This window comes from Heterodontus francisci, chromosome 15, assembly GCF_036365525.1.
Source record: "Heterodontus francisci isolate sHetFra1 chromosome 15, sHetFra1.hap1, whole genome shotgun sequence".
In the NCBI taxonomy this organism is placed as follows: domain Eukaryota; kingdom Metazoa; phylum Chordata; class Chondrichthyes; order Heterodontiformes; family Heterodontidae; genus Heterodontus; species Heterodontus francisci.
The window spans coordinates 21,003,939-21,030,372 of record NC_090385.1 but is presented as its reverse complement, the minus strand read 5'-3'; the positions used below and the strand labels follow the sequence as shown (position 1 = coordinate 21,030,372).

Genomic DNA, 26,434 nt, shown 5'->3' with positions numbered 1-26,434 from the left:
TGCTGCCAGTAGCTGTGAAAGTGACCCAGGCCCTGAATTTCTTCAGGTTGGGTTCCTTCCTGGCTGGAACAGGTGCTGTATCTAATATCTCCCAGTTCCCCATCTACATCAGAGAGGTGACAGATGTTCTTTGTGTCAGAAGAGGAGAGTTCATTACATTGCCCTTGAACAGAAGAGGCAGGCAGAATGTGCACATGGCTTTGCCAGGATAGCGAACTTTCCATGTGCAGGGTGCCACACACACACATGGCTTTGTGGGGACTGCATCTCAATGCTGAGCTGTAGCGTAGGTTTCCACTCGCTGAACGTGCAATTGGTGTGTGACCACACTCAGCACGTCATGCTGGTGAATGCCTGCAATCCTGGCGGCAGTCATGATGCTTTCATTCTACTCCAGTCAGCTGTTCCCTCAGTCTTTCAGCCATCATGTCAAACCAGAGGGTAACTGCATGGCAACAAAGGCTATCCTGGCTCACGACTCCAGTCTGCAACCCAATCATATGTGGCCAGCAAGAATACACTGAGAGTCATGCTGCCACGAGAAGCATCATTGAGCAGATCACTGGGGTGCTGAAGCAATGTTTCCACTGCATCAACCACTCTGGAAGAGCCCTCCAGTACTCACTGGTGATTTTCTGTGTCCTAACCTGGCCATCATGAGGGCACAGCCCTTGCCACCAGGCATACAGTGAGCATCTCATGAGGAGGATGAAGAGGAGGAGGAGGGGAGGAAGTAGCCAGTACACCCATGTTCTGGTCAGGCTGACCGCGATCACCTCATTTGACTTCGGTTCCCATTAACACAACCCAGAATCTGCATTCTTTAACAGTCCCGCCTTACCATCCCTCTGTTCCGGACCATTACAATGGCTGTAATAAAAGACACCACAAAACAATCATTCCGTACCAACTTTATCCAACAAAACATCCGGTATTTCATATAAAATAACTCATCACCCTTGTGCATTCTCTTAGTGCCAGTCTTGCAGGCAGCCTGCTGGACTGAACTTTGAGTTCAATAATTTCAGAGCATGACAGTCCCCCTTTTTATTTTAATTTTTAGTTCTTTTTTTATTTTTTATCTGTTTATTTTGTTTAGTTTGTTTCTACTGTGCCTACCCACTTTTTTTTCATGTTTGTGCTTGGGGCCAGGCCGTTCAGTTTTCTGTCAATTACACCCTCTCTGTACTTACAATTTGTCTTTCACCACACCATTAACACACTTTTTGCCTTTGCTCCATGACCTTCTGGTCAGTTATTCTCTGTGACCTTGTCTTATCAACACCTCTTTTGTTATCGCTTGCCCCACCCCCGCTTTACTTGCTTAAAACGTATTACATTACTGGCTCTGCCAGTTTTGATGAAGGGTCACTGACCTGAAACGTTAATTCTGCTTCTCTGTCCACAGATGCTGCCAGACCTGCTGAGTATTTCCAGCATTTCTTGTTTTTATTGCAGGTTTCTTTGTCTGTCCTAGTGCTCTTAAGTGGCTGCAGCATGTCTGGTGGAAGGCTGCTGACTTTCAGGGGAGAGACTGCAGGCAGCTTTGCAGGACGACCTTGAGCAGCTCTGGGCCCGAAGGCCTGGCTTTGGACTGCACCACTTTGGCATGGGTGGCAGCAGTCAGGGCTGGCTGCCCGACAGCGGCACTCATGCGCTGGCAATGGTGAAAGCATGGAGGTTGTCAAGCTGACTCTATGGAGCCACTGCCACTCCCCTGGGGCACAGTCTGGAGCACAGATTGCTGGACTACTGTGAGATGCTGAAAGCCCATTTAAGCACTGGTATCTACAGCCTTGATGGCAACAGTTTTGAACCTGCATGGCAACAATCTGAGATTTCATGATCTCAGTCTGAGCTTCCATTGTAGCACTCAGACATTGGGTGGCTTCTGCCTATGCTGCAAAGAAACTGAGACGTTGGCCGTCAGATGCTGTGTCCTAGTTGAGTCTGCAGGTGTTCTCATAGAGTTGGCCACCGCTTCCACACTCCAAACTTCATGCGAAGCCCTGTGCCACATTGGAGACGGACTCATCTATGCGCCTTAACAGTGACAGCAGGCTCAGTTGCAGCTTCTGAACTGTGAATAGACACCTAAGAATGAGTCATAGAGTCATTTACAGAACAGAAGAAAGCCATTCCACCCATCGAGTCCATGCCAGCTCTCCATGGAACCATGCAGTCAGTCCCACTCCCTAGTTAAATTCCCATAGCCTTGGAAGTCTATTTCTTTCAGGTGGTCATCCAATATCCTCTTGAAGTCATTGATCGTCTCCGCTTCCACCACCCTAGTGAGCAGCGAGTTCCAGGTCATTACCACCTGCTGTGTAAAAAAGTGCTTCCTCATATTCCCCCTGCATCTTTTACACAAAACTTTCAATCTGTGTGTCCTAGTCTTTGTACCATTTGTTAATGGGAACAGTTTTTCCTTGTCCAACTTATCTAAGCCTGTCATAATCTTGTATACTTCTATTAAATCTCCCTTCAATCCCCTTTGTTCTAAGGAGAACAAACCCAGCTTTTCCAGCCTAACCCTGTAACTACAATCTTTCATCCCTGGAACCATTGTGGTAAATCTCCTCTGCACTCTCTCAAGGACCCTCACATCCTTCCTAAAGTTCGGTGACCAGAACTGGACACAATACTCCAGTTGGGGGCCTAACCAGAGCTTTATAAAAGTTCGGCATGACTTCCCTGCTTTTGTACTCTATCCCTCTATTTATAAAGCCCAAGTTGCTTTACTAACCACTCTCTCAATATGTCCTGCCACCTTCAAAGATCAATGCACATGCGCCTCCAGATCCCTCTGTTCCTGCACACTCTTTAGAACTGTGCCATTAAGTATATATTGCCTCTCTCTATTCCTTCTGCCAAAATGCATCACCTCACAATTTTCAGTATTAAATTCCATCTGCTAGCTCTCTGCCCATTCTGCTAGCCTATGTCCTGTTGCAGGTGGTTCATATCATCTTCACTGTTTGCCTCACCTCCAAGTTTGGGGTCATCAATTGAAGCATTCAAAAGTGATTTAGACTGTTATATGAAAAGGAAGAATGTGCAGGGTTACGGGGAGAAGGCGGGGAAATGGCACCAAGTGAATTTCTCATTTAGAGAGGCGGTGCAGACATGATGGGCTGAATGGCCTCCTTCTGCACTGTAACAATTCTGTGATTCTGTGAACACTTTATATCCTTGTATATTAAGCACCCAGTCCTTGCCATTTTAAGCCACTTTTCCATTATTGCCACTATATCATATTCCCATACAGCCATTTGTGCTTGTAGCTCATCAACCTTATTCACCACACATTGTGCATTTACACACATGCATTGTAATCTTGCCTTTGCATTCCTCATAATTTTTCTCAGTCCACTCCCATCTAATATGGAACTACTCCCTTCTCTAACACTCTCACTCTGAACCCACCTAATATTTTGCTAGCTGTTCACCCTCACCCCTCAGGGTGCTCTGCAGCTGTTCAGTGACTTCCTTGACCCTGGCACCATGGAGGCAACACACCATCCTGGACTCACATCTGCATCCATAGAAACACCTGCCTGTTCACCTGACTACCGAATCTCCTATCACTCTCAGACTGCAAATTGAATAAGTGGGTTCACGTGGTTTATAATGGATACCCAAATGCAAGTATAGGCTTGAATCTGATCAACTGGTTCAAATGATATCGTAAACCATGACAACATAGCTTAAAACTATTATAGTTACTGTCAGATCCCTGAACAGAAATTAGTTCCATGCATCCTTTATTGAGATATATTGAGGCACATTCATGGAATGTAGGCGTCATTGGCAAGGCCAACATTTATTACCCACCCCTAATTGCCCTTGGGAAGGTGGTGGTGTGCCGCCTCCTTGAACCGCTGAAGTCAGCCACCCCAAAGGTGGGGTTCAGGAGTGGGTTCAGGAGTGGGTTCAGGATTTGGCCCAACGATGATGGTGGACCAGCGATTTATTTTCTAGTCAGGATGGTGTGTGAACTTAGAGGTGGTGGTATTCCTATGGGTCTGTTGCCATTGTTCTTCTAAATGGTAGAGGTCATGGATTTGGCAGCTGCTGTCGAAGAAGTCCCAGTGAGTTGCTGCAGTGCATCATGTGGATGGCGCACACTCAGTCAAATGTTGCCCCGATGTCAAGGGCAGACACTCTCACTTCACCTCTGAAATTTAGCTCTTTTGTCCATGTTTGGACCGAGGCGCCAATGAGGTCAGGAGCTGAGTGGCCCTTGTGAAATCCAAACTGAGCATTGGTGAGCAGGTTATTGGTGAATACATGCTGCTTGATGTTTTGTCGGCAACTCCTTCCATCACTGCTGATGATTGCAGCTGGAATTTTACCAGCCCATTGCTGGTAAGGCTGGCAAGAGGAGATCGTACAGAAATGCGACGGGAAGGTAGTTAAGTCCGTTAAACAGGCAATTAACAGTGATTTTACCAAGTTTTTTCAATTTTACAAGAGGTGCACAGGAATAACGGAGCTTTAGAACCTCACCAGCTATAACAAGGTGGAGGCTTAGTGGGAAGTCAGTGTTGGCTGCAGTCGGCAGCCATTGTGACAGGTAGCATGGCTTGGTAGGGAGAGTGAAACTGACTGGACAGCGGCAGTAGCAATCGGGAGCAAGGACAAGCTTGCCTAGTACAGCGGGGACATTCTGCTTGAGTGTCCTCTCTGACTTGGCACTTGTATGTATAAAGCAAATGGGAAGCCCAGACAACTGAGTGCAGCTATTTTCCATGGGCCTCACTCACTCAGGCTTTGAAACCTCCAGTGAGGAGGAGCATCAGAGAGGGAGAGAGCTGGAAACACAGGCAGCAGGGCAGCAGTACCCAGAGGTGGACCAGGATTATGAGCCTGGACGGGGCAGGGAGGAGCAGGGAGAAGAAGGGCATGCAACCAGCCTCTTGCGCGCAGATGACAATACCCACCAGAGGTTCACCATCAGAGGTTCAATTTCCTGCAAATTTTGGAGTAGCGGTGTTGCCAAAGACTGCACTTCTCCAAGGAGACTGTCACTGATCTGTGTGCCATGGAGGAGCTGAGCCCTAGGGGAAGGGGCGGGCACCCAATGCCTATCGCATTGAAGGCCACCGTGGCGCTGAATTTCTATATCTCAGGATCATTCCAGGGATCATCTGAAGATATATGTGGGAACTCCCAGTTTGCACCTCATCGCTGCATCAAGATGGATACCAATGTCATCTTCAAGAGGGCCAGCCAATATTTGTGCTTTCACACTGACAGTCATGGCTGTAGGGTTTGGGGCCATTGCTGGATTGCCCCTAGTGCAGGGTGTCATCAACCACACGCATGTGGCCATCAAAGTTCCCACAAAGCAGGTAGCAGTGTTCATCAACAGGAAGAGCAATGTGCAACTGGACTGCAACCACTGCAAATGGATCCTACAGGTCTGTGCAAGATTCCTGGGAAGAAGTCACGACACCTACATACTAAAGCAGTCCCATGTACCCAACTTTTCAGGCCCCCTCATACATCATCTAGGATGGATACTGGGTGATAACGGCTACCCACTAAAGTGATGGCAACTTACACTGTGAGGAACCCAAGCATAGATGCAGAGGAACGATACATCTGTCATGGCACAACTCAAGTGACCATCAAGCAGGTCATAGACCTTCTGAAGATGCAGTTCTGATGGAGCCCTTCAATATACCTCAGCAAGGGTCTTGTGTATTGTCGTGGTGTGCTGTGCTCTGCACAAGCTGATGCTACAGAAAGGAGAACCTTTGAACAATGAAGACATCCTGGTGTGCAATGCCTCATCCATAGATGTGGAGAGGGATGGTGACCAAGCATAACATGGAGGAGTACTCTGTGGAGGGAGGATGATAGGTGGTAATCAGCAGGCGTTTGTCTTGCCTAGGTATGGCCTGAAACTTCATGTGGTCCAGAGTCAATGTTGAGGACTCGCAGAGCTACTCCCTCCCGACTGTATACCACTGTACTGCTATCTCTGATGGGTCTGTCCTGCCAGTGGAATGGATAATGGTGATGTAGGAGTCGGGGACATTGGATGAAAATTATGATTCTGTGAGTATGGCTATGTGAGGCTGTTGCTTGACGAGTCCATGGGGTAACTATCCCAATTTTGGCTTAAGTCTCTAGTTACTAGTGAGGAGAACTTTGCAAGTTTGACTGGACTGGGTATGCCTTTGTCATGTCCAGTACCTAGGTCTATACTGGCTGATCTTGATCTGTCCCATTTTATTCTATTATACTTAGTCATAATATTTGGTACAACTGAGTGGCTTGCTGCACCATATCAGAGGGCAGTTAAGAGTCAACCACATTGCTGTCAGTTAAGGCCAGTTAAGGATGGCAGATTGCCTCCCTTAAAGGACACTGATGAACCAGATGGGTTTTTACAATAATCTTGTAGTTACATAGTCATCATTACTGACACTAGCTTTACATTTTAGACTTATTTAACTAATTGAAATTATATTTTCAATCTGCCGTGGTGGGATTTGATTACATGTTTCCAGGTTATTAGTCCAGGCCTCTGGAATACTATGCTACTATTCTTCATATCTAGTGATGACAGCTCGTACCAACAGTCAATGCGCTTTATCCTGTAGGCACATGGTGATATCCACATTAAAACTTGTGACAATCATTGCAATTTTAACTCGTGAAAAGGAATATTTTTTTTACTGTTAAAAGTTAGTGTATACACAGTAGTGTCCTGTATGAAGTGACATTCTAAATGTAGCTTGTACAATAATTAGTTATGAAATTAACTCTGAATACTTGTTGGGACAATATATGGGTATCTAATCTACGCTTACCTGAACCGGGAATCCCTGAAGTGCAGACATAAAATCAGAAAATGCTGGGAACACTCAATAGGTCAGGCAGCATCTGTGAAAAGGAAATAGTTCATGGTCCTGATATTTATCAACAGTTGTGGGGAGCAACAGGGAAGTGTATCAACTGTGGTTCAATTAGTAGCACTCTCATCTCTGCGTCAGAAAGTTGTAGGTTAACATCCTGCTCCAGGGTTTAAGTACAACAATCAAGTGCTGTGCTGTCAAGAGGTGCCATCGGTTAGAAGAGATATTAAACCAAGGCCCTGTTTCTTCTCTTAGGTGATTGTAAAAGATCCCATGCCACTCGTTTGAACAAGAGCAGGGGAGTTATGCCTGGTGTCCTGGCCAATATTTATCCTTTAATCAAGGTGCTATATAAATGCAAGTCTTCCATTTCCTACTGGACAGCTGGGCAGACTGACAAGCTAGGGACAGTTCCTGGCAACCAGGAAAAATTAGGGGATGCTGAAGGGGTGTCAGACCAGCAATCGGGACGGAAGGGGCACGGGGAAGATCATTGCTTTGGTGGAGGGGACGGTAGAGCATTTGATTGAGAGGCCGGGTTGGGGGGAAGCACACTTGCTCCTCCTGGCCCACAAGCAAAGCACTTAATGGTTGAATCCAGCTGCTCTGACCTCCCTTTAGCTGCCGAGTTTCCCAAGCCCTGGAAAACCCATGCAGAAGATGCTAATTTCAAATCGCGGCCAAAATAGCAGGAATCATAATTACAGACCTGCCTCTCCAGAGAGGGTTATGCAGATGACCCAATATCCATCGCGGTTAAATTGGAAACTGTTGCATTTGTTGGGGTCAGCATTTGTAAATTTAACAACTTAACCGTTCCCATCCCCAACCCTCCCCTGCCCGTTGTGGGGTGGAGGGGTAAAAGTCCTCCAAAATTTCAAGTCGATGACTTTCCATCAGACCTGATTTTACTTCAGATTTTCAGCATCTGCAGTATTTTGCTTTTTGGTTTAGTGCTTGACAGTGTAAGTTTAGAGTGAGACTTAATTCTTCTCTCCTTAAAGCCATAACTTATTTGGAGTGCTCAAAGAGGGATGTTAGTGGAGCTTGCTCCTGCATTTAACCTGTTCTATTCCTGGCCTGGCAGAGATTGATTGTCCAATGTGGAGGAAGATTACTTTGGATCTTACCCTTGCTGTGCTTGACTTGGGAGACCTCAATGGAATGCAAAGGGAGCTTTACTCTACATGGTCCTGTACCTGATAAGGGAAAGCTCAACAATAACACTCGCCCAAGAAGTGAAATACTACAGAAAGCCCAGCATGAACATCACAGAAATTAGCAAGAAAATATTAAAACAGACGTCAGTGCTGCCTACAGTCCAGGCAAAAGGGGGAGGATCCTAACCTCCAGAGAGATATTCCAGAATCAGTCCATCACATAAAAATAAATCGTGAATCACAAAGATATCCAGGCAATAAAACTGTAGAAAATTTATAGCTGCTCCAATAATCCTTTTAATCCTTCCAGTACTGAATGTCCTTAAGAGCTTTAAAAGATACACATGCTTTGAGTCAAAAAACACGTGTGTAAGTGATTTTGTTGTAATAATAATGCACCATTATTGCAAACTTATAAAAAAAGGTTAAAGTTCAAATTCCAAAAAACTCATGAAGTGTGATAACCACTAAAGGCAAAAAACATTCAGTGAGAGGAATGCTATAAATACTGTTGATTCCTCTTCAAAGAGCCTTAAATACTCTCACCTGAAAGGTTGTTACTCAATGAAAACCATGGAAATTCTGATCAGGCAGTTTCTGTGATGTGCAATGCAATGCAGCAAGTTGAAAATCTATCCTCTGGTGTCCTCTACTGAGGTTCCAATGACCCCCTGCTGTAACTTTGGTGGGAGACTGGGGGAAACACCAGGAACGTGGTAAAGACCCAGATGTGATGGGTCTCTGCCATTTCCTGGCATTACCTCACTGCCTTCTAAGGGCATTAACTTCTTTCAGCCCCTTTGCAAGGCAAATGGCACGTGGAGGATGGGGCCAGGTGCGGGGACTCACTAAACCAGGAATTCCCACTGCCAATTTTCAAATCTTCAGACAGGTCCTGGCATTGCAGTGGCAGCCAATATACCAGGTGAGTGGAGGCACACTGACCTTCACGAGGATGTCTATGGGCCCTGCAAACTGGGAGCACAGCTAGAATTCTGAAGACACACCTTTTTTCGTAACTCTTTGCATATTAGTCCCTTTGCTCAGGAGAGTGAACAAAAACGCCAACTTCTATTCATATAGTGCTTTTAACATAATAAAACTTCCTAAAATGCTTCAAAGAAGTGTTCTCAAAACAAAATTTGACACTGAATCACATAACGAAATATTAGGGCAGATGACTAAAAGCTTGCTCAAAGAGGTAGGTTATAAGAAACAACTTAAAGTAGGAAAGAGAAGATCAAGAAGTTTAGGGAGGGAATTCCAGAGATTAAGGCCTTGGCATTTGAAGGCATGACCACCAATGGTGGAGCGATTAAAATTGGGGATGCTCATGAGGGAAGAATTGGAGGATCTCAGAGACTTGTAGGGTTGGAGGAGATGACAGAGTTGGGGAAGGATTTGAAAACAAGGATGAGAATTTTTAAATTTAAGTGTTGCTCCACAAGGAACCAATGTAGGTCAGCGAGCACAGGGGTGAATGGAACTTTGTGCGAAATAGAACATGGCAACAGAGTTTTGGATGATCTCAAGTTTACAGAGGGTGGAAGATGGGAGGCCAGCCAGCAGTCCATTGGAATTGGCAGGTCTAGAGGTAACAAAGGCATGGATGAAGGTTTCAGCAGCAAATGAGCTGAGACAGGGGCAGAGGTGAAAATAGGTAGATAATGATCATAAAATAATCCCCTATATAAATAGGAGATAAAGGTTAGGGTTTAGCGGGGTGGAGGGGGGATGTGTTGCATATTTGTACAACCACATTCCCACCATGGCAGGCTACAGAATTTCCAGCCACTATGGGTAGGCAAGTGCTGAAGATGCACCTGAACTGGTGCTTGTGTCCCCTTGACTGGCACAAATGACATCACCACCCTCTGACCCTGCAAACTCCAGCACAATTCTGGGGGATAGGCTGTTGCTTGTCTCCAAGGGATTGTTGTTTGCTTTCTGAGTTTAACTTGGTAATAGTGGTATAGAAATGTGGGGGACTATTTTATGAGTCCACAATACCAATAAGAGGCCTCACCCATAAACAACATGGGCAAAGTTCCCCACCAGGAGCAAAGACTCACAAAGCTACCCCTGTAATTTCCAACTGGGGTCAGTAGCTGAAAAGGTATGATAACATTGCGAAGAGGCACCATTTTAAATCATTAACCCATTGTGTTGGTTTACCCTGATCCCATTTGTTAAACTATTGGAAAAAATTCTGAGGGATAGGAATAATCTCCACTTGGAGAGGCAGGGATTAATCGAGGATAGTCAGCATGGCTTTGTCAGAGGGAGAGATCATGTCTAACAAACTTGATTGAATTTTTTGAGGACGTGACTAGATGTGTCATCTTTGGCCTCCTTGTCTCGAGAGACAATGGGTAAGCGCCTGGAGGGGTCAGTGGTTTGTGGAGCAGCGCCTCGAGTGGCTATAAAGGCCAATTCTAGAGTGACAGACTCTTCCACAGGTGCTGCAGAAAAATTTGTTTGTCGGGGCTGTTACACAGTTGGCTCTCTCCTTGCACTTGTGTCTTTATCCTTCCAACTGCTAAGTCTCTTCGACTCGCCACACTTTAGCCCCGCCTTTATGGCTGTCCGCCAGCTCTGGCGATTGCTGGCAACTGACTCCCACGACTTGTGATCAATGTCTCAGGACTTCATGTCGCGTTTGCAGACGTCTTTAAAGCGGAGACATGGACGGCCGGTGGGTCTAATACCTATGGCGAGCTCGCTGTACAATGTGTCTTTGGGGATCCTGCCATCTTCCATGCGGCTCACATGGCCAAGCTCAGATGTGTAGATGAGGGTAAAGCAATAAATGTAGTCTACCTGGACCTCAGTAAGGCTTTTGATAAGGTCCCGCATGGGAGATTGGTTAAGAAGGTAAGAGCCCATGGGATCCAGGGCAATTTGGCAAATTGGATCCAATATTGGCTTAGTGGCAGGAGGCAGAGGGTGATGGTTGAGGATTGTTTTTGCAATTGGAAGCCTGTGACCAGTGGTGTACCACAGGGATTGGTGCTGGGACCCTTGCTGTTTGTAGTGTACATTAATGATTTAGACGTGAATATAGGAGGTACGATCAGTAATTTCCCAGATGACATGAAAATGGGTGCTGTAGTACATAATGAGGAGGAAAGCCTTAGATTACAGGACAATATAGATGGGCTGGTAAGATGGGTGGAGCAGTGGCAAATGGAATTTAATCCTGAGAAGTGTGAGGTGATGCATTTTGGGAGGAGTAACAAGGCAAGAGAATATACAATGGATGGTATGACCCTAGGAAGTAAGAGGGTCAGAGGGACCTTGGTGTACTTGTCCATGGATCACTGAAGGCAGCAGCACAGGTAGATAAGGTGGTTCGGAAGGCATATGGGATACCTGCCTTTATTATCCGAGGCATAGAATATAAGAGCAGGGAATTATGATGGAGCTGTATAAAACGCTTGTTAGGCCACAGCTGGAGTACTGTGTACAGTTCTGGTCGCCACACTATAGGAAGGATGTGATTGCACTGGAGAGGGTGCAGAGGAGTTTCACCAGGATGTTGCCTGGGCTGGAGAATTTCAGCTATGAAGAGAGACTGGATAGGCTAGGGCTGTTTTCCTTAAAACCCAGAAGGCTGAGGGGGGACCTGATTGAGGTATACAAAATTATGAGGGGCATATTTAGGATAGATAGGAAGAAACATTTTCCCTTAGCGGAGGTGTCGATAACCAGGGGGCATAGGTTTAAGGTAAGGGGCAGGAGGTTTAGAGGGGATTTGAGCAAAAGTTTTTCACCCAGAGGGTGGTTGGAATCTGGAACACACTGCCTGAAGAGGTGGTAGAGGCATTTAAGAAGTATTTAGATGAGCACTTGAAACGCCATAGCATACAAGGCTACAGGCCAAGTGCTAGAAAATGGGATTAGAATAGATAGGTTCTTGATGGCCGGCACAGACACGATGAGTCGAAGGACCTGTTTCTGTGCTGTGTAACTCTATGACTTATCAAAATTTCTGTAGCTGGAATGATTCCTGCCTGTTTGACAGGGGGCGTCTTTCCACCCGCAGTCAGGGATGGTGCTAACCCTGGTTCTCTTTCTAGGGTCAGGTTCAGTGGCGTACATCCGGTAGGTTCTAGCAGGATTTCCACCTCCACTTGGGAGCTTCCCACTGTGGGAGTGCAAAATAGCTGCTGCCTCAGGAATCCAGTACCTCCAGCAGCTTAACAGTGTAGGCAGCATCACAATTTGCAGCCGTCATTGAAAAATTGCTAAGGAAGCTGTAAGGAAATGTACAGAGGCAGCCTGTGGATCCATTGATGTGCGTTCAGTGCCTCTTTAAATTTAGTTTAGCATTTTGCTTTGTCTAGCAACACTGGATGACTATTGTAAACAAACAATCCTAATGACCAGCGTTGCTGAGGGGGTAATGACTGAAAGTGTGATGTATGACATCGCACTGTCATTACCACCTCACTTAAATACTGCTGAGCACTTCTAATGTTCCACCTTTTTAATTTGAGGTGGGAATAAAGTTCTGTAGGATATTTGCTGTGATTGAGGTAATTGCCACAGCTGGGCTTTGCCAACTCAGTGCAACAAAGAACAAAGGCTATAGTTTTCAGTTTCTACTTGACACAGGAACAGAGGTTTCTCTTTAGCACCTGGGTATAAAGCTAGGTGAAAAGGAAAAAGGAAAATTGGACAGGTGAGATCAGTCCCCTGTAATGGAGCCTGTCCAGCTGTTCATTCAAATTAATGCACGAGAAATCAGGTCGGCTCCATACAAACAATTTTATTTTCCTCCACCCGTGCAATGTTTTATGTCCCAGCTCAGAAGAGGAACACCTGCTCGACTGTCTAATCCAGAAGCTGCAGCCAAACCATTTGTATGAGGAAAAAAGTGTCAGAAAAATACCCAAACTGGAACACCTGTGTTCCCTGGTATTTGAGTCCTTCCTGGTCTTAAAATTTTAATTAGTTGATTTTGAAGTCTCTTTTTTTTGCATAAAGAATAAGCCAAATTTCATTAGCATGTCCTCATAATTTAAATTGCTGATAATTGAAATATTCTTTGGTGTTCACTTCTTCTCCTGACTTTTCAGTCACTCCTAAAGAGCGAACAGTTTCTTGATCCCAGCCGTTGGATATATTTTTGAACTGGATCATGTATTTTACATGATCACACAGTAAACAAGAGCTCCTGATATACAACTTCTGATTCCAAACTACTGCCGGTTGCAATTAATAACTGTCTAAAGTTTATGATCAGAATTTATGACTTGTCCACATGATATCCATAATGTCTTAAATCATTCTGAGCGTTTCATTTGTATCAGTAACAGGAGAATGTTTCTTTCCATTTTTGCCCTCCTCCAGTCTCCCTGGTCGATGAAAGGCTCTTATTCGGCAAATGGTTCCATGAGAGCTGGGCATGTTTTGGTAATTCCCACAAGTTCTCATTCTTCATAGGTTAACCTAAGCATTGAATACCAACCCTGTCCTTCTCAATATCTTATCGACCTCAGCAGGGCACGGATAGGCTGGTGGAATGGGCAGACACATGGCAGATAAAATCTAATGTGGAGAAGTGGCATATTTTGGTAGGAAGAATGAAGAGAGGCAATACAAAATAAAGGGTGCAATTCTAATGGGAGTGCAAGAACAGAGAGACCTGGAAGTTTATGTGCACAAATTGGTGTGGAAAGGCAGGTTGAGAAAGCAGCTGAAATGGCACACAGTATCCTGGACTTTATAAATGGAAGCATGTAGTGCAAAAGCAAGGAAATTATGATGGTTCAGCCTCAACTGTAGTGTTGTGTCCAGTTCTGGACACAGCACTTTAGAAAGGATGTGAAGGCTTGGAGAGGGTGCAGAAAATATTTATGAGAAAGATTCCAGGGATGTGGGACTTTAGTTGTTTGGATATATTGGAGAAACTGGGGTTATTCTCCTTAGAGAAGACAAGGTTGAGAGGAGATTTTATAGAAGTGTTGTTAGCAATTTTGGAAAGTGTGAAAATAGATAAGTCCCCTGGGCCAGATGGGATTTATCCTAGGATTCTCTGGGAAGCTAGGGAGGAGATTGCAGAGCCTTTGTCCTTGATTTTTATGTCGTCATTGTCGACAGGAATAGTGCCGGAAGACTGGAGGATAGCAAATGTTGTCCCCTTGTTCAAGAAGGGGAGTAGAGACAGCCCTGGTAATTATAGACCTGTGAGCCTTACTTCGGTTGTGGGTAAAATGTTGGAAAAGGTTATAAGAGATAGGATTTATAATCATCTTGAAAATAATAAGTTCATTAGAGATAGTCAGCACGGTTTTGTGAAGGGTAGGGCGTGCCTCACAAACCTTATTGAGTTTTTCGAGAAGGTGACCAAACAGGTGGATGAGGGTAAAGCCGTGGATGTGGTGTATATGGATTTCAGTGAGGCGTTTGATATGGTTTCCCACGGTAGGCTATTGCAGAAAATACGGAAGTATGGGGTTGAAGGTGATTTAGAGCTTTGGATCAGAAATTGGCGAGCTGAAAGAAGACAGAGGGTGGTGGTTGATGGTAAATGTTCATCCTGGAGTATAGTTTCTAGTGGTGTACCGCAAGGATCTGTTTTGGGGCCACTGCTGTTTGTCATTTTTATAAATGACCTGGATGAGGGTGTAGAAGGGTGGGTTAGTAAATTTGCGGATGACACGAAGGTCGGTGGAGTTGTGGATAGTGCCGAAGGATGTTGTAGGTTACAGAGGGACATAGATAGGCTGCAGAGCTGGGCTGAGAGATGGCAAATGGAGTTTAATGCGGAAAAGTGTGAGGTGATTCACTTTGGAAGGAGTAACAGGAATGCAGAGTACTGGGCTAATGGGAAGATTCTTGGTAGTGTAGATGAGCAGAGAGATCTTGGTGTCCAGGTACATAAATCCCTGAAAGTTGCCACCCAGGTTAATAGGGCTGTTAAGAAGGCACATGGTGTGTTAGCTTTTATTAGTAGGGGGATCGAGTTTCGGAGCCACGAGGTCATGCTGCAGCTGTACAGAACTCTGGTGAGACCGCACCTGGAGTATTGCGTGCAGTTCTGGTCACCACATTATAGGAAGGATGTGGAAGCTTTGGAAAAGGTGCAGAGGAGATTTACTAGGATGTTGCCTGGTATGGAGGGAAGGTCTTACGAGGAAAGGCTGTGGGACTTGAGGTTGTTTTCGTTAGAAAGAAGGAGGAGAAGAGGTGACTTAATAGAGACATATAAGATAATCAGAGGGTTGGACAGGGTGGATAGTGAGTGTCTTTTTCCTCGGATGGTGATGGCAAACACGAGGGGACATAGCTTGAAGTTGAGGGGTGATAGATATAGGACAGATGTCAGAGGTAGTTTCTTTACACAGAGAGTAGTAGGGGCATGGAACGCCCTGCTTGCAACAGTAGTAGACTCGCCAACTTTAAGGGCATTTAAGTGGTCATTGGATAGATATATGGATGAAAATGGAATAGTGTAGGTCAGATGGTTTCACAGGTCGGCGCAACATCGAGGGCTGAAGGGCCTGTACTGCGCTGTAATGTTCTATGTTCTATGTTCTATGTTCAAAATCACAAACGGTTTAGACATAGTTATCACGATCATCTAGTCCATGGTTTGTATTAACATTTTAGCGGTCATTTTTAGTTTTGGGGAAATTAAATGTGTAGCTGTAAGGTAGTTGAAATTCCAGAATTAAAAAGGGTTGAAGAGCCACCCAAGATTTACATTGCAAAGATCTCTTCATGTGTGCTTGCAAAGACAAAGTTAGAGAGGTGAGAGTCATAAAACATCAGGTGGACGTGTTTAGTTAGGAATTTTAGCCAGAAAGTCTGGGAGGAATTGTCCTGTCATTGTTAGCAATATCAATTATTCGTGTGAGTATTATCAGAAATCAAAGCGATGTTTTGGAGTTGGGGGTAATTAGCTTAAATTGCTATCAGGGATAGCTCACATGTACCATGTTGCTATGCAGATAGATGATGCAGGGTCGGGCCGGGTGTTTTTTTAAAAATCTCTGTGCTTGGTGACACAGACATTAACCTGGTTGGAGAAATCTGTTGGCACTGGAGCAGCAGGACTCAGGAGCAAAGAGGCCATCTGGAACCAAGGGTGTTTCTGTTTTGAGTAAGGCCCATGCTCAAGCTGGGAAATACAGATTCAGGAGGTGTTGAAAGAGATCTGGAGGATAGCGTAGCCGGATGCTAGAGGGAGAATCTCCAGGAGATCTTATAAATTGTTAAACGGCTGAGAAACTAAGGAAAATTGAAGTGAATTCTGAAGAGCTGTGGTAAACTTTGGATGGGCCCAGGAGAAGTGAACAAGCCACCAAGATCCTATAAAGCATAGGGAATCTCTTGGGTGAAAGTAAAAGTCAAATGAGAGTGTTCTGTTGTGATTAAGAGCTTAAAGTATACATCTTCATGTTTTGTTAAGATTTTAAGTTTAAAATATAAGTGATTTTAAATTGTAGTGTTAAGTTAGTAGTGTTTTGCTTTGTTTGACTCTTGTACCGTAATCTTTTTTGTTTAAAAACATGAAATCTTGAGGTGTAATTGTTTTAGTAATAACTGAGAGTTTGAATTTCTTTTAAAAAAAGATACTGGTCTCTAACGGGATTGTAACAAAATTGAGGGTTCTTTGCGGGATTTCGAATCCACAGACTGAGACTGGTATGCTGGGATTTGCTAAAGTTTAAGTGAACAAGATTTCACAGTGACTTTTACCGTACTTTTTGAAAAGTAGAGTGGCTTTGTCAGCTGCTAAGACTTTTCTGGTACGGCAAGATTTATCTGAGTGTTTTGCAACAATCAGCACAGGTTAGGTTGATGGCATTAGCAGAAGAGCTGAAGACTGAGTATAAAAGCAGGGACTAAAAAGCAGCATTGGATACTTAAACATGCACCATTTTGAATTTGAAGAGGAAAAAACTGACCTCAATAAAACACAGATTGAGTTAGCTCCTATTCAGTTGCAAATTCAGAAACCAAACACTAAACAGTGAATAAAACCAACTTTTATTCGTTCCTGGGATGTGGGTGTGCTGGCTAGGCCAGAATTTATTGCCCATCCCTAATTGCCCATGAGAAGGTGATGGTGAGATGCCTTCTTGAACCCCTGCATGGGGTAGGTATACCTACAGTGCTGTTAGGAATGGAGGTCCAGGAATTTGACCCAGCGACAGTGAAGGAACGACGATATAGTTCCAAGTCAGGAAGGTGAGTGACTTGGAGGGGAGCTTGCAGGTGGTGGTATTCCCATGCATCTGTTATTGTCATCAGTCATTGGGGAAGTCCCTCAGGCTTTTTAGAAAAAAACATTTCTTCTCATAAGCAATTGTAATAATCTGCATATTAACTGCACCTGACTAAATAAAGCAATAAACTGAAGTTGGGTTTTAATATCCAAATATACCAATGCAAAGACAGCCAAGCTAGCACAGGTTACCACTCATGCTGCCTTGTCTCTAAGTGGATAGTCACTCTGTAATCTATCACTTTGGAGTTGGTCAGTCACACATTCAGCAACCTCTGTTGTGTCAAGAAAACCCCATATACCAAAAGAGAAATATTACTTTCATCAGTTGGAAACAAACATTAAACTTTTAATGGAAAAAATTCGACAGTAACTTTTTAAAAACTAGCAGTCAAGATGGCCACTGCAGTTTGCATCTGAAATAACAGGAGAATGAACTGCAGGCAGAGTCTGAGAAGCACTGTACCCAGAACAATGGCTTGCTCTAAGTAATTGAATTACCTAGGATTGCTTCATTAGCAGGACAGTTAAGGCCCTCCTGACACATTGACTTTGACAGAGCAAACCCCTCCAAGTGTAAATATTGGCATCCTGGAACCTGTGGAGCCAAATCTGAACCTTGTATCTGATTAAAAACAAAAGGGATTGAGAGAACCATGTGACCATCGGTCCATCTATGCTCACAGGAGACGAGCAGTAACTGAGAGTGCAGTAGTAGAGAAAGCTGCATGCTTCCCCTTCTCTCTCTCTCTTTCTCTCTCCCCAGAAAACATTAGGTTTGAAAATCATCTACGACTGGGGACTCTCCAAGCCTACTGACTGCTACAGCCAGCAACCAAGGCAAGACAGCCAACTACAATTCTGCCATCAAGAAAACCTTGAGCAAAGCAGGCCAGCCAAAGTGCACTTTGGCCAGCAAGGACTTCAAGAATACAGTTCGGCTAGAAGCTACCAGATCATCCACTTCACAGACTGTATAATTAAGTTCCATTTATTCTGGACTTTAATCCAACCACCAAATCTATTTTTCCCTCTGTAAAAAAATTCCCTCTATTTGTGTGCATGTGATTCCCGTGTGAATGTGTGCGTGAATGTGCAGTGTATTTTTAATTTTTTTAAATCGGGGTTAGAGTGTTAAGTATATTAAATTTACCTCTTTCTTGTTTAAGCTCAAGAAAGTCTGTCCGAATGGTTCTTACAAGATCACAGTAAAGGTAAAAAAGTAAAACACTCACAGAGATGGTAAACAGAACCACTGTTTAAAAAGAATAAACCGTGTTGCGATCAAATAAGAGGAAGAGTGAGAGTGGAGCCTGAGACCCCCTCCTCACCTGGCCATAACAGTTGTGTTTGATAGCTGTTATGCGATACTTGGTATTTAATCCCTACTTATTCCTTTTCAGAGCTGCAATCCTTGGTCTTTCCTCAGGAAAAAAGAGGATTTGATTCCAGCAGCTCCTCCACTACAATTTATTTGTGCATTGCCTTTCCGAAATAGTGCGAGAGAGAGACAGGGAAACATAAAATTAAATAAGGATTTAGATTAGCTAAGACTGGTTATCAAATTCAGATCTTTGCCAAATAAAAGGTGCATGTTATAGTTTGACTTAGCCTGATCAAGCAATGAGTGAGGTTTGGCAGGTCTGATAAGGCATGGTGCACAGCATGCATGACCCTTAGTGTGAACAAGACAGTGACACAGATATAAGAGAACACGCAGTTTGCATTATGTTACATGACAGCAAGAGATTGAAAACATTTCTCTACAGGTTTGTGTACAGTGTGCAGAGATTTACAAAGCAGAGAGACATCAAAAGATTTGGATAATTTGTATTTGGGCAAAACACAGTGTTCCGACCAGGTGAGGAGGGATCACAAGCTCCCCTCTTTCCCTTCCTCTTACTTAACCACAACAGAGTTTATTCCTTTTTAAACAGTGGATGTGCTTACATGAGTATTTTACCTTTTACCTTTGTTGTGATTGTGGAAGAACCAATTAAACGGTTTTCTTGAGTTTAAACAAGAAAGAGATGAGTTTATTATACTTAAAAATCAAAACCCAAATAAATAAAATAATAAAAAAAAGCTACATAGCCCCGCACACACTCACATGAGAATCACACACATAGAAATAGATTAAGAGTGCGAAGTAGATTTTGTGGTTGAATTAGAGTCCAAAATAAATTTTTTTAAAATACACAGTGTATGAGGTTGGATGATTCTGTATTCCTCTGGTTGAAGTTGTATTGTTGAAGTCTCTGGCTGGTCAAAGTCCACTTTTATGCTGGCCAGCATTGCTCAGGGTTTTCTTGGAGGCAGACTTGTAGGTGGCTCTCTTCCCCTGGTGTCTCTGTCTATAGCAATCTGTAGGCTTGGAGGGTCCACAGTCACAGATGGTTTTCAAACTTGTGATGGTATTTGGAGAGAAAGAGAGTGAGCCCTGCTGCTTCGGCACAGTTTTTCAGTCACTACTTGTTTCTCTGTGTCCAAGAAAACTCCCAGTTTTCACAAAGATGGGCAGACAGTCACATGACTGCCTCGGTGTATTCTCTGGAACCTTCTATTGAGATTCAAGGTTAGAAATTTCCATCTCCCCAGGCCCCAGAATGCCAATATTTACACTTAGAGGGGTTTGCTCTTTCAAAGTCAATGTGTCAGGATGACCTTGAATGCCATTCTAATGAAGCAATCTTAAGTCATTCAATCACTTACAGTAAGCCAGTGTTTTGGGTCCAGGCTCATCAGGCATGTGTCGCCTGTTGGCCGTGGAATGTAAAAAGATGTTTCAAATGCAAATTGTGGTGACCATCTTGGCTGCCAGTTTTTAAAAAGTTAACTGTAGGATTTTTTCCATTAAACGTTTAATGTAAGTTTCCAACCGATGAATTAAAATTCTTGATTTGGCATATTGTTTATTTTTACCTCAGTCAGTAGGGTGAATTACAGACAGCTGGCTTCCACTTTTCACTTCCTAACTGACCATAGATAGTGTTTTGTTAAAAATGGTGTGCTAGTCCCCGCGTGTTTTTTAAGGTCAAATAAATAGACAAATGACAGGTTTTCTCATAGCTTTAAAAGAAGGTTCAACTTTTATTTGAACGGCAAAACCCAAATTGTTCACAACCTTCAGACATTCACACATATGCACACATAAAGATAGATAGATAAAAGGGAAAGGATAGGATGCAATTAAATTCCCAAGTAATGTAAGAGTTCGTGGTTCACAGAAACCTGTTGAATCTTCTCGGGAGGGCAATATTTTCAAAGGTGCAGGCCAGGATGTGTACAGTTGTGAAATTGCTGAGATGTTGCGGATTTCTGGTGGTTAAAACTTCAGTCCAGAGGCAGTGGTCACCTTTTAAGGTCTCTGCTGCAGCAAGTTGAAGTATAGTATCAGCGGCAGGTCTTCTCCCTTAGCCAGACTGATCTCACTGCCTTTGGCTGGAAGTGGCTTTCTATGGTCTTTGCTTGATCTCTCCTCTCCCTCCAAAGAGCTACCTTTTGAAGTAAAATTCCATCACAGTTCAGTCTTTCTCAAGTGATACAAGGCCCTCTCCCCCGGTGTGACCACACAATGGTCCAGGATATTGAAACCATTGCTATCTGTTGGCATCTTAATGGGGATCATTCTGCTATAATGGTGCAACTTTACACCTAGTCATCGTGATTTGGGCTGTGAAGTCAGTCTATCTACAGAATCTTTGTTAGTTCATTACTGTAGATCGGTGTCATCAAAATGCAATAGGCTCATTTTGGGGGAAAACTCTCCACTGGTTGGAGTCATACCTAGCAGAAAGGAAGATGGTTGTGATTGTTGGAGGTCAATCATCTCAGTCCTAGCACATCACTGCAGGAGTTCCTCAGGATAGTGTCTTAGGCCCAACCATCTTCAGCTGTTTCATCAATGACCATCATAAAAGTCAGAAGTGGGGATGTTCGCTGATGATTGCATAATGTTCAGTACCACTCGTGACCCCTCCGATACTGAAGCAGTCTGTGAGCATATGCAGCATGACCTGGACAATATTCAGGCTTGGGCTGATAAGGGGCAAGTAACATTCATGCCACACAGGTGCCAGGTAATGACCATCTCCAACAAGAGAGAATCTAACCCATCTCCCCTTGATATTCAAAGGCATTACCTTCGCCGAATCCCCCTCTATCAACATTGACCAGATACTGAATTGGACCAGCCATATAAGTACTGTAGCACAAAAGCAGGTCTGAGACTGGGAATCCTACAGCGAGTAACTCATCTCTTGACTCCCCAAAGCATGTCCATCATCTACAAGGCACAAGTTAGGAGTGTGATTGAATACTTTCCACTTGCCTAGATGTGTACAGCTCCAACAACAGTCAAGAAGTCCAACACCATCCAGGACAAAGCAGCTCGCTTGATTATCACCCATCCACAAACTTTCACTGCCTCTACCACCAACACACAGTGGCAGCAGTGTGTACCATCTACCAGATGCACTGCAGCAACTCACCAAGTCTCCTTAGACAGCACCTCCCAAATCCACGACCGCTACCAACTAGAAGGACAAGGGCAGCAAATGCATGGGACCCACCATCACCTGCAAGTTCCCTTCCAAGTCACACACCATCCTGACTTAGAACTATATTGCCGTTCCTTCACTGTCGCTGGGTGAAAGTCTTGGAACGCCCTTCCTAACATCACTGTGGATGTACCTACACTACATGGACTGCAGCAGTTCAAGAAAGCAGCTCACCACCATCTACACAAGAGCAATTAGGGATGGGCAATAAATGTTGGCCTAGCCAGTGACACCCAAGCACGTGAAAGAATAAAAAAAGTAGCACAAAGAGCAAAGAGACAAATGAATAAATGAGAAATAGAGGCTAACCAAGGGGCTAATAAGAAAGAGGAACTTAAGGTTACCAATATAGACTTGCAGGTTGATAGGTAAATTGGCCATTATAAATTGTCACTAGTATAGGTAGGTGGTAGGGAAATATAGGGACAGGTGGGGATGTTTGGTAGGAATATGGGATTAGTGTAGGATTAGTATAAATGGGTGGTTGATGTTCGGCACAGACTCGGTGGGCCGAAGGGCCTGTTTCAGTGCTGTATCTCTAATCTAATCTAATCTAATCTAATCTAATATCAGCAAAGAAAAATTATTGAAGAAACTTAAGGAACTAATAGCTGACAAATTCCCAGGACCTGATGACCTACATCCTAGGGTTCTAAATGAGGTAGCTGCAGAGATACACTGGTTATGTTTTTCCAAAATTCCCCAGATTCTTGAATGGTCCCAGCAGATTGGAAGTTAGCAATTGTAACATTGCTATTCAAAAAAGGAGGGAGAGAAAAATCAGGGAACTACAGGTCAGTTAGCCTGATATCAGTCATCAGGAAAATGCTGGAATCTATTTTTAAGGAAGTCTTAACAGTGCACTTAAAAATCATAATATGATCAAACAATGTCAACATAGTTTTACAAAGAGGAAATCGTGTTTGACAAATTTGTTAGAATTTTTTGAGGGTGTAACTAGATAGATAAACAGGATCAGTAGATGCAGTATACAGATTTCCAGAAGGCTTTAGATAAAGTGCCAAGCAAAAGGCTAATACGCAAGATGGAGTTGAGGGGTAATATATTAGCATGCATAGAGGATTGCTGAACAGACAGGAAGCAGAGATTATGGATAAATGGGGTATTTTCAAGTTGGTAGGCTGTAATTAGTTGGGTGCCGCAGGGATTTATGACTTCGATGAAGAGACCGAGAGTAATGTATCTCAAGTTTTGCTTACGATGCAAAGCTAGGTAGGAAAGTAAGCTGTGAAGAAGACACAAAGAGGTTGCAAAGAGATATAGACAGGTTAAGTGAGTAGGCAGCAAGGTGGAAGATGGAGTATGATGTGTGGGAGTTTGAAGACATTCACTTCGGTAGTAAGAACAGAAAGCAGAATATTTTTGAAAATACGTGTAACTTCTAAATGTTGATGTTCAAAGAGATTTGGGTGTACTCGTACAAGGAACACAGAAAATTAGCATGCAGGTACAACAAGCAATTAGGAAGCCAAATGACATGTTGGCCTTTACTGTAAGGGGTTTGGAGTACAAGAATAAGGGAATCTTGCAATTGTACAGGGTTTTGGTGAGACCACACTTGGAGTACTGTGCGCAGTTTTTGGTTTTACATAAAGAAGATATACTTGCCTTGGAGGCAGTACAGCAAAGGTTCACTAGATTGGTTACTGGGATGAGAAGGTTGTTCTATGATGAGAGGCTGAGTAAATTGGGCCTAGGTTTGAGTTTAGATGAATGAAAGGTGATCTCATTGAAACATACCAGGTTCAGACAGGGTAGAAATTGAGAGGTTGTTTCCCCTGGCTGGGGAATCTAGAACTCAGGGGCACAGTCTCAGGATAAGGGATTGATCATTTAGGACAGAGATGAGGAGAAACTTCTTCCCTTAAAGGGTTGTAAATCTTTGGAACTCTCTACTCCAGAGGGTTGTAGATGTTCCATTGTTGAGTATATTTAGCGTCCTACAAAATTCACAGCAGTGAAAAATGCATCACGGACCATGAAATCTCAGGTCCTCCATGAACTCAGCCGTTTTGCAAACGTCACCTGCTTTACCAGGCCCCAAACACTCCTTTCAGGTGAAGCAGCGATTTACTTGTACTTCTTTCAATGTAGTATACTGTATTCGCTGCTCACAGTGTGGTCTCCTCTACATTGGGGAGACCAAGCGCAGACTGGGTGACCGCTTTGCGGAACATCTCCGCTCAGTCCGCAAGCAGGACCCTGAGCTTCCGGTTGCTTGCCATTTCAACACTCCCCCCTGCTCTCATGCTCACATCTCTGTCCTGGGATTGCTGCAGTGTTCCAGTGAACATCAACGCAAGCTCGAGGAACAGCATCTCATCTACCGATTAGGCACACTACAGCCTGCCGGACTGAACATTGAGTTCAATAATTTCAGAGCATGACAGCCCCCCACTTTACTTTCATTTTTAGTCATTTTTAGTTATTTTTTCTTCCTTTTTTTTTGCATTCCTTTTTACATTTTTTGCATTTATTTCATTTCATCTTAGTTTGTTCAGTTTGCTTACCCACTGTTTTTTTCAGGTTGTTTTTCTTCAGGTTTGCACTTGCTGATGTTCTATATTCAGTATATTCACACCTAATCTGTACTAATGCTTTGTCTTTCAAAACACCATTAACATATTGTTTGCCTTTGCTCTGTGACCTTTTGGTCAGCTATGTGGCCTGGTCCAATCTGCACCTTCTCCTTTGTTATCTCTTGCCCAACCCCCACCTCACTTGTTTATAATCTGTGACTTTTCTAATATTTGTCAGTTCCGAAGAAGGGTCACTGACCCGAAACGTTAACTCTGCTTCTCGTTCCACAGATGCTGCCAGACCTGCTGAGTGAATCCAGCATTTCTTGTTTTTGTTTCAGATTTCCAGCATCCGCAGTATTTTGCTTTTATTATCACCTGCTTTACTGTTTGACACAAGGCTGAACTTGCTGTTGTGAACATGGTACATTTTATTGATTGAACACCAGACTCAACTTGTTGATTGGTAGACGAGGGAGGGCTTCCGGTGCAGTTTTGAGAGAAGCAGTCTCAAGTATTAGCGGACAAGTGAGAACGCCAGAATGAGCAAATCAAAAACAGCCACAACCATTACTGCAGCACATCGAGTGAAAGAATTTGGAAGCCAAATTCTGCACGCCGATGGTGCAATACTGTTATGTACAAGCTGCAGCGTTTTGTTGGATCACACACAGGGGGCTACGGTTCAGCACCACTCAGAGTCCGAAAGCCATCACAGCAGAAAGAGAACATCCAACACCGTACTGCTGGAAAACGAACACGTAAAAAAACAAGCAACGGTGTCATCTCATTTTAAGAAGGTGACAGAGAGCTCAGAAAATCATCAGTTGGTTACAATGGAACTTATGGATGCTTTTGCAAGTGCCAACATGCCACTGGAAAAACATCATCACTTAAAGTTGCGGGTATTCATTCAAAATAATGTGCAAAATGGTGGCTGCTTGCCAAGTGTAAATAAACTACAACAGGACTACCTATCGAAGGTTTTTGTTACACATTGCGAGGACAATTCCAACAAACTCTGTGGACGCAAAGAAAGCTGTATCTAAACACGGACAGGTGTTCACAGCGCAAAGACAGGGAATGAAGAAAGAGACAGTTGCAGGTTGCTCCATGCTCACATTCAACCACCATCTTCAGTGAGTAAAGAATGTGACCTGTTTATCGTCAGCTTTTTACAATAGTTTTTGAGTAAATAATAAATGCCATTTTAAACTAAAAACCTCCTTTGTCTTTTTTGTTTTAATTAGATAATTTGCATGGTTTGTTTTGACACTGTGAAATTTGTGATTTAAATATGTGAAATCGTGAAATTCATGATTCTTAAAATGCCAGGACTGTGAAATTTGTAAAATTTGACTGTGAATTTGGTAGGGCCCAAATTATATTTAATGCTGAGATAGACAGATTTTTGATTTCTCAGGGAATCAAGGGATCTGGGGAGTGGACAGAAAAATGGAGTTGAGGCCAAAGATCAACCATGATCGCATTGAATGGCGGAGCAGGCTCGAGGGGTCATATGGTTTACCCCTGCTCCTATTTCTTATGTCCTTAAAACCAGATAGTATGTTTTTGATGGTATTGCTTTTGGAAGATATGTTGGTCAGGACACTGGGACAACTCCCTGCTCTTCTTTGAATAGTAGCAATGGGATCCTTAACATCCAATTGAGCAGGAAGGCAGGGTCTCACATTAACATTTCACACAAAGTCTAACACCTCAAGCAATGCAGCACTCCCTAGGTACTGCACTGTAGTGCCACCCTCAATTATGTGCTCAATTCATGGAATGGGGCTTGAAACCACAACGTGCTCAGCCAAAATTTGTAGCCTAAGCCCAGGTCTACATACTACAAGAACATAGGATACCACACAATCTGTAGGCCATTGATTAATTGAGTGTTGAAAGAATGTTATAAACTGCAATAGCAGAGCTTAGATACGCTGTTACGTAATGTACATTTTCATAATTTGTACAAGCTTAATATTACTTACCATTGTTCATGCAGATTCCCATTTATCCAATAGTGCCATCGAGATCCATTTCACTGTAAGTTACAGGGAATTTT

The 26,434-nt window shown here is 43.6% G+C and overlaps 1 long non-coding RNA gene across 1 annotated transcript in view; it reads left to right on the top strand.

The window, feature by feature from the left end:
• The window catches only part of LOC137377850 (uncharacterized), a 45,242-nt gene extending 19,684 nt beyond the window's left edge, over positions 1-25,558 (top strand). The window contains exon 3 of the long non-coding RNA XR_010976496.1: positions 24,708-25,558. This is a non-coding gene — a long non-coding RNA (uncharacterized lncRNA). The remainder of the gene's footprint in view (positions 1-24,707) is intronic.
• Positions 25,559-26,434: the final 876 nt, after the last annotated feature.